This window comes from Arachis hypogaea, chromosome 16, assembly GCF_003086295.3.
Source record: "Arachis hypogaea cultivar Tifrunner chromosome 16, arahy.Tifrunner.gnm2.J5K5, whole genome shotgun sequence".
Classification (NCBI taxonomy): domain Eukaryota; kingdom Viridiplantae; phylum Streptophyta; class Magnoliopsida; order Fabales; family Fabaceae; genus Arachis; species Arachis hypogaea.
Window position 1 is genome coordinate 79,663,737 of NC_092051.1, and position 6,642 is coordinate 79,670,378.

At 37.6% G+C, this 6,642-nt stretch overlaps 1 non-coding gene across 1 annotated transcript; it reads left to right on the forward strand.

Moving 5' to 3' along the window:
- The first annotated feature begins 1,046 nt into the window (after positions 1-1,046).
- LOC112762025 (small nucleolar RNA R71) lies at positions 1,047-1,150 on the forward strand. The gene has a single exon (XR_003182387.1). It is a non-coding gene; the product is annotated as a small nucleolar RNA R71 (small nucleolar RNA).
- Positions 1,151-6,642: the final 5,492 nt, after the last annotated feature.

Here is a 6,642-nt window from a genome sequence, read left to right on the forward strand (position 1 = left end):
CTCATTACTAAATAACTTGGCGTTTAGCTTCAAGATTGCTCCAAGGTACTTAGCAACTTGCTCTTCAATAACATCTTCATCCTCTTCAGAGGAAGAATACTCATCAGAGCTCATGAATGGCAGGAGTAAATTCAATAGAATCTCTATGGTCTCTGTATAAGCCTCAGATTCCCATGGTTTCTCATCAGGGAATTCCATGGAGGCTAGTAGACGTCCATTGAGGTCTTTCTCAGTTGAGATCACTGCCTCTTCCACCTCTCCAGGTTTGACCATGTGAGACGTGTTTATGGCCTTGCACTCTCTCTTTGGATTCTCTTCTGTATTGCTTGGGAGAATACTAGGAGGGAGTTCAGTAACTTTTTTACTCAGCTGACCTACTTGTGCCTCCAAATTTCTAATGGAGGACCTTGTTTCAGTCATGAAACTTTGAGTGGTTTTAATTAGATCAGAGACTATGGGTGCTAAGTCAGAGTGACTTTGCTTAGAATTCTCTGTCTGTTGCTGAGAAGATGATGGAAAAAGTTTGCTATTGTTAAACCTGTTTCTTCCACCATTATTGTTATTGAAGCCTTGTTGAGGCCTCTGTTGGTCCTTCCATGAGATATTTGGATGATTTCTCCATGAAGGATTATAGGTGTTTCCATAGGAATCTCCCATGTAATTCACCTCTTCCATTGCTGGGTTCTCAGGATCATAAGCTTCTTTTTCAGGGGAAGTTTCCTTAGTACTGGCTGGTGCAGCTTGCATTCCAGACAAACCTTGAGAAATCAAATTGACTTGCTGAGTCAATATTTTATTCTGAGCCAGTATGGCATTCAGAGTATCAATCTCAAGAACTCTTTTCTTCTGATTTGTCCCATTATTCACGGGGTTCCTTTCATAAGTGTACATGAATTGGTTATTTGCAACCCATCTCAATGAGTTCCTGAGCTTCTATAGGCGTCTTCTTCAGATGAAGAGATCCTCCAGCAGAGCTGTCCAATGACATCTTGGACAGTTCAGACAGACCATCATAGAAGATACCTATGGTGCTCCATTCAGAAAACATGTCAGAAGGACACCTTCTGATCAATTGCTTGTATCTTTCCCAAGCTTCATAGAGGGATTCTCCTTCCTTCTGTTTGAAGGTTTGGACTTCCACTCTAAGCTTGCTCAATTTTTGAGGTGGAAAGAACTTTGCCAAGAAGGCATTGACTAGCTTTTCCCAAGAGTTCAGGCTTTCTTTGGGTTGTGAATCCAACCATGTCCTAGCTCTGTCTCTTACAGCAAAAGGGAAAAGCATAAGTCTGTAGACTTCAGGGTCAACCCCATTGGTCTTGACAGTATCACAGATTTGTAAGAATTCAGCTAAGAACTGATGAGGATCTTCCAAGGAAAGTCCATGACACTTGCAATTCTGTTGCATTTAGAGAAACTAATTGAGGCTTAAACTCAAAGTTGTTTGCTCCAATAGCAGGGATTGAGATGCTTCTCCCATAGAAGTTAAGAGTAGGTGCAGTAAAGTCACCAAGCACCTTCCTTGTATTGTTGACATTGTTGTTTTCGGCTGCCATGGCTTCTTCTTGTTTGAAAAGCTCTGTTAGGTCCTCTATAGAGAGTTGTACTTTAGCTTCTCTTAGCTTTCGCTTCAAGGTCCTTGCAGGTTCAGGGTCAGCCTCAACAAGAATGCTTTTGTCCTTGCTCCTGCTCATATGAAAGAGAAGAGAACAAGAAAGTATGGAATCCTCTATGTTACAGTATAGAGATTCCTTGAAGTGTCAGAGGAAATGAAGAATAGAAGGAGAAGGTAGAAAGAGAAGAATTCGAACTTATCAAGAGGGATAGAGTTCAAATTGTTGATAGTGGAGGAGTGTTAGTCCTTAAATAGAAGGATGTGAGAAGACAGAAAGAATTTTCGAAATTGAAGTAAAAGATTTTGAAATAATTAAAAGAAATTTTGAAAATTTTATTGACGATTTTCGAAAACTAAGATTGGGAAAGAAATTAAGTGATTTTTGAAAAGATTTTGAAATTAGAAATCAAAAAGATATGATTGAAAATTAATTTTGAAAAAGATGTGATTGAAAAGATATGATTGAGAAGATATGATTGAAAATCAAATTAAAAAGAGAAAGTTTTAAAATTAAAGTTGATTACTTGACTAACAAGAAAATAAAAGATATGATTCTAAAATTTAAAATTTGATCCTTCCTTAATAGGCAAGTAACAACTTGAAAATTTTGAATTAAATTACTAATTGTAGCAAGGATTTTCAAAAATAGTAAAAAAAAATAAAAAAATGGAAAGGAATTGATTTTGAAGAGATATGATTGAAAAGATATGATTTGAAAAAGATTTGATTTTGAAAAATTATGAAGATTTGAAAAAAATTTGGATTGAAAACAAAATCTTCCCACTAGTGTCATCCTGGCGTTAAACGGCCAGGATGGCATCCATTCTGGTGTTTAACGCCCAAAATGCTACCTTTTTGGGCGTTAAACGCCCAGCCAGATACCCTGGCTGGCGTTTAAACGCCAGTTTTCCTTCTTCACGAGGCGTTTTGAATGTCTAGCTTTTTCTATGTAATTCCTCTGCTGAATGTTCTGAATCTTCAATTTTCTGTGTTATTGACTTGAAAAGACACAATTTTGAATTTTTTTTTGAATTTTTAATGATGAGAAACATAGAAATGCAACTGATGTGCGGAAAACGATCCGACACAAAACTCACCGGCAAGTGCACCGGGTCGCATCAGGTAATAAAACTCACGGGAGTGAGGTCGATCCCACAGGGATTGATGGATCAAGCAACTTTAGTGGATGCTTAGTTTAGTCAAGCTATCATTTAGGTGAGATTGGGTGAAATTGTATCCAACAGAAAGTAAATGACAATGAATTTAAAGTTGCAGAGTGTAAATTGGCGAGTAACTTAAAGAGCAAGAAATGTAAATTGCAAGAATCTTAAATTGCAAGAAAAGTAAAATTTCATTAAATGTAAAGGGGAGTGGGTGTTGGAAATTAAAGAGAGCAATAGATCAAAGCTTAGAGAAAATTAAACTTGCAGGAAAAGTAAATCATATCATGAACAGAAATGTAAAATGCAGAGTACTTGCATAAGAATTAAATTGCTTGAATGTAAATTGAAATCAGTGAGAACAGAAAGCAATGAGAACCAAAGATCAAAATCAAGCTCAATGTAAATTAAATTGTAAACTTGCAGCAAAGGAACTTGTAGTAGAGGAGAAATTAAAATTGCAGAAGAAGAAAACAGAGAGAATTCTCAAGGTGAGATTGAAACAGAATTTCTTCAATTCTCAACCCAAGATTTAAAAAAAACTAAAGAGAGAGAGTTCTATATTCCTAATGCTCCCTAGTGGAGCTCGCCTCCCCAATAAAATGAAACAGATACCTATTTATAGGTGTTTTTACAAAATGAAAATGAAATTCAAAACAAATTACAATTAAAATGAAATTTCTATTCTAACTATCTCTTGTGCCTTTGAGTGGTGTCAATTGGGCCCTTGCTCTTGATGGAATTGGGTTGATAGAGGCCTTGGTTGATTGCTCTTGGAGTTGGAGAGAGAACCAATGTGAACCGGGTTGTGAATCTTAAAAGCTTGAGTAAAATTTTGAGTAAAAGTTTGAGGCAAACTTTTACTCAAACTTTTTACACCAGCTGCCCCATTCTTGCTGCTACCAACGTTTGAGCCAAAGTTTGGGGTCAAACTTTTGCTCAAACGTTGGCCCCCTAGTGCATATATGTTGCGCTACTTTGTCCTCTTGTCAACGTTGCCAATTTTATGCCCACTATAGACTACTATATATGGTTGGAAAGCTCTGAATGTCAGCTTTCTAACCCAATTGGAATCACCTCAATTGGACATCTAAAACTCAAGTTATGCTCCTTTGAAGAGAACAAGGTTGCTGGCCTTGGTGTGCAGCGTTTGAGGTAAAGTTTGCCTCAAACATGGTCGAAAACGCCAGTTTTGGAGGCTCAAACATATTGTCCACCCCATACTATTATACATTGTTGGAAAGCCCTGATTGTCTACTTTCCAATGCCGTTGGAAGCGCATCATTTGGAGCTCTACAGCTCGAGTTATACTCCGTCGAAGGTGCAGAGGTCAGTTGGTCTCACTGCAGGTTGCCACCATGTTCATTTATGCTCATTGCGGGGCAGTTTTCTCCCTCAATTTTAGTGTCCACCATGCAGTGCCATATATGCTTGGAAAGCTCTTGATTCCTACTTTCCATTTCTTTTTGAATCACCTCATTTGGAGCTCTGTAGCTCAAGTTATTCTTGTTGGAAGTATACCCCTTGTATGCCTTGTGGCGCCAACGTTTGCCAAAAAGCTTGAGGCAAATGTTGGCGCAAGCTTTTCTCCCCTGGGTGTGTTGGTGTGGCACCAACGTTTGCCAAAACGTTTGAGGCAAATGTTGGCGCAAACGTTTTCTCTCCAGGGTGTTGATTTGTGATGCCAACGTTTGCCAAAAAGTTTGAGGCAAACGTTGGCTCAAGCTTTTCTCCCAAAAGTTTGAGCTAAAGTTTGAGGCAAACTTTTGCTCAGGCTTTTTGTTCCCTGGTGTGTTTTCACTTATCCGAAAGTTTGAGCTAAAGTTTGAGGCAAACTTTTGCTCAAACTTTTTGTTCTCTCTTGCTCCTAGCCATTCCTTCTTTCTTCAACCTTCTTCCAAACTCTTTTCACCTATCATCAATCAACCAAACACATCAAAGCTTTGCTCAAAATCATGAGTTTGTTATTCTTTCATAATATATGACAATTATAGCATAAAATCTCATGAAATTACATTAATTCATACATGGTTGATTGAATCAACGGAAACATGAAAATCTACCCAATTGGCTTGCTTATGGCTCAAGAAAGTGCATAAAACCTATTGAAAACAAATGAAAAAGCATAGAAAAATATGACATGGTGACATGTCATCAGCAACCAAGATCATATAAACAATGCATGCAAGACACCAAACTTAGAAGTTTGTATACTAAGGACTATAACAATTTGAAAATGCATATAAGAAACAACAAAAGACACAAAATAAGAGAAATTATAGATCAGAGCACTGAAATCATCAAGAACAACTTGAAGATCAATGAAGAACATAATGCATATATTCGAAAAATGCAAGAAGAATAAAGACATGCAATTGACACCAAACTTAAAAATTCATACTAGACTCAAACAAGAACATAAAATATTTTTTATTTTTATGGTTTTATAAAATTTTTTTGTGATTTTTTGAAAATTGAGAGGGAAAAGAAAATAAAGGGGTTCAAAATTTTTAATAAGAGTTCCAGGAATCATTGCAATGTTAGTCGAAACCTTCAGTCTAAAAAGATTAGACATGGCTGGCCAAGCTTCAGCAGGACATTACATTCAACAGCTAAATTGATGAGAATCAATCAGCTTTTGTGATGATAAGAACATCACCTTGAAACTCTAGAATTCATTCTTAAAAATTCTGAAAACTAAAAAGAAAAGTACCTAATCTAAGCAACAAGATGAACCGTCAATTGTCCAAACTCGAACAATCCCCGGCAACGGCACCAAAAACTTGGTGCACAAAATTGTGATCATCAACAATGGCGCAAAAGACTTAGAGCTCTCAAACGTGAATCACACTTTGTCACAATTCCGCACAACTAACCAGCAAGTGCACTGGGTCGTCCAAGTAATACCTTACGTGAGTAAGGGTCGATCCCACGGAGACTGTCGGCTTGAAGCAAGCTATGGTCATCTTGTAAATCTCAGTCAGGCGGATTCAAATGGTTATGGAGGATTGATAATTAAAGATGAATAAAACATAAAATAAAGATAGAGATACTTATGTAATTCATTGGTAGGAATTTCAGATAAGCGTATGAAGATGCTTTGTTCCTCCTGAACCTCTGCTTTCCTATTGCCTTCTTCCAATCATTCATACTCCTTTCCATGGCAAGCTTTATGTTGGGCATCACCGTTGTCAATGGCTACTTCCCGTCCTCTCAGTGAAAATGTTCCAAATGCACTATCACCGCACGGCTAATCATCTGTCGGTTTTCAATCATGTTGGAATAGGATCCATTGATCCCTTTGCATCTGTCACATGCCCAACACTCGCGAGTTTGAAGCTCGTCACAGTCATCCCTTCCCAGATCCTACACAGAATACCATAGACAAGGTTTAGACGTTCCAGATCTCAGGAATGGCCGCCAACAATTCTAGCCTATACCATGAAGGTTCTAATCTTAGAATAGAAACCCAAGAGATACACATTCAAGCTTGTTTGCATGTAGAACGAAAGTGGTTATCAGGCACGCGTTCATAGGTGAGAATGGTGATAAGTGTCACATAATCATCACATTCATCATGTTCTTGTGTGCGAATGAATATCTTAGAGAAGAAGTAGGCATAAATTGAATAGAAAAATAGTAGTACTTTGCATTAATTCATGAAGAACAGCAGAGCTCCACACCTTAATCTATGGTGTGTAGAAACTCCACCATTGAAAATACAAAAGTGATAATGGTGGTCATTGGCTTCGGCCCCAGAGAGGGAATCCGAAGAACCAAGATTAAAAATACAATAGTAAAAGGTCCTATTTATAGAGAACTAGTAGCCTAGGGTTTACAGAAATAAGTAATTAATGCAGAAATCTTCTT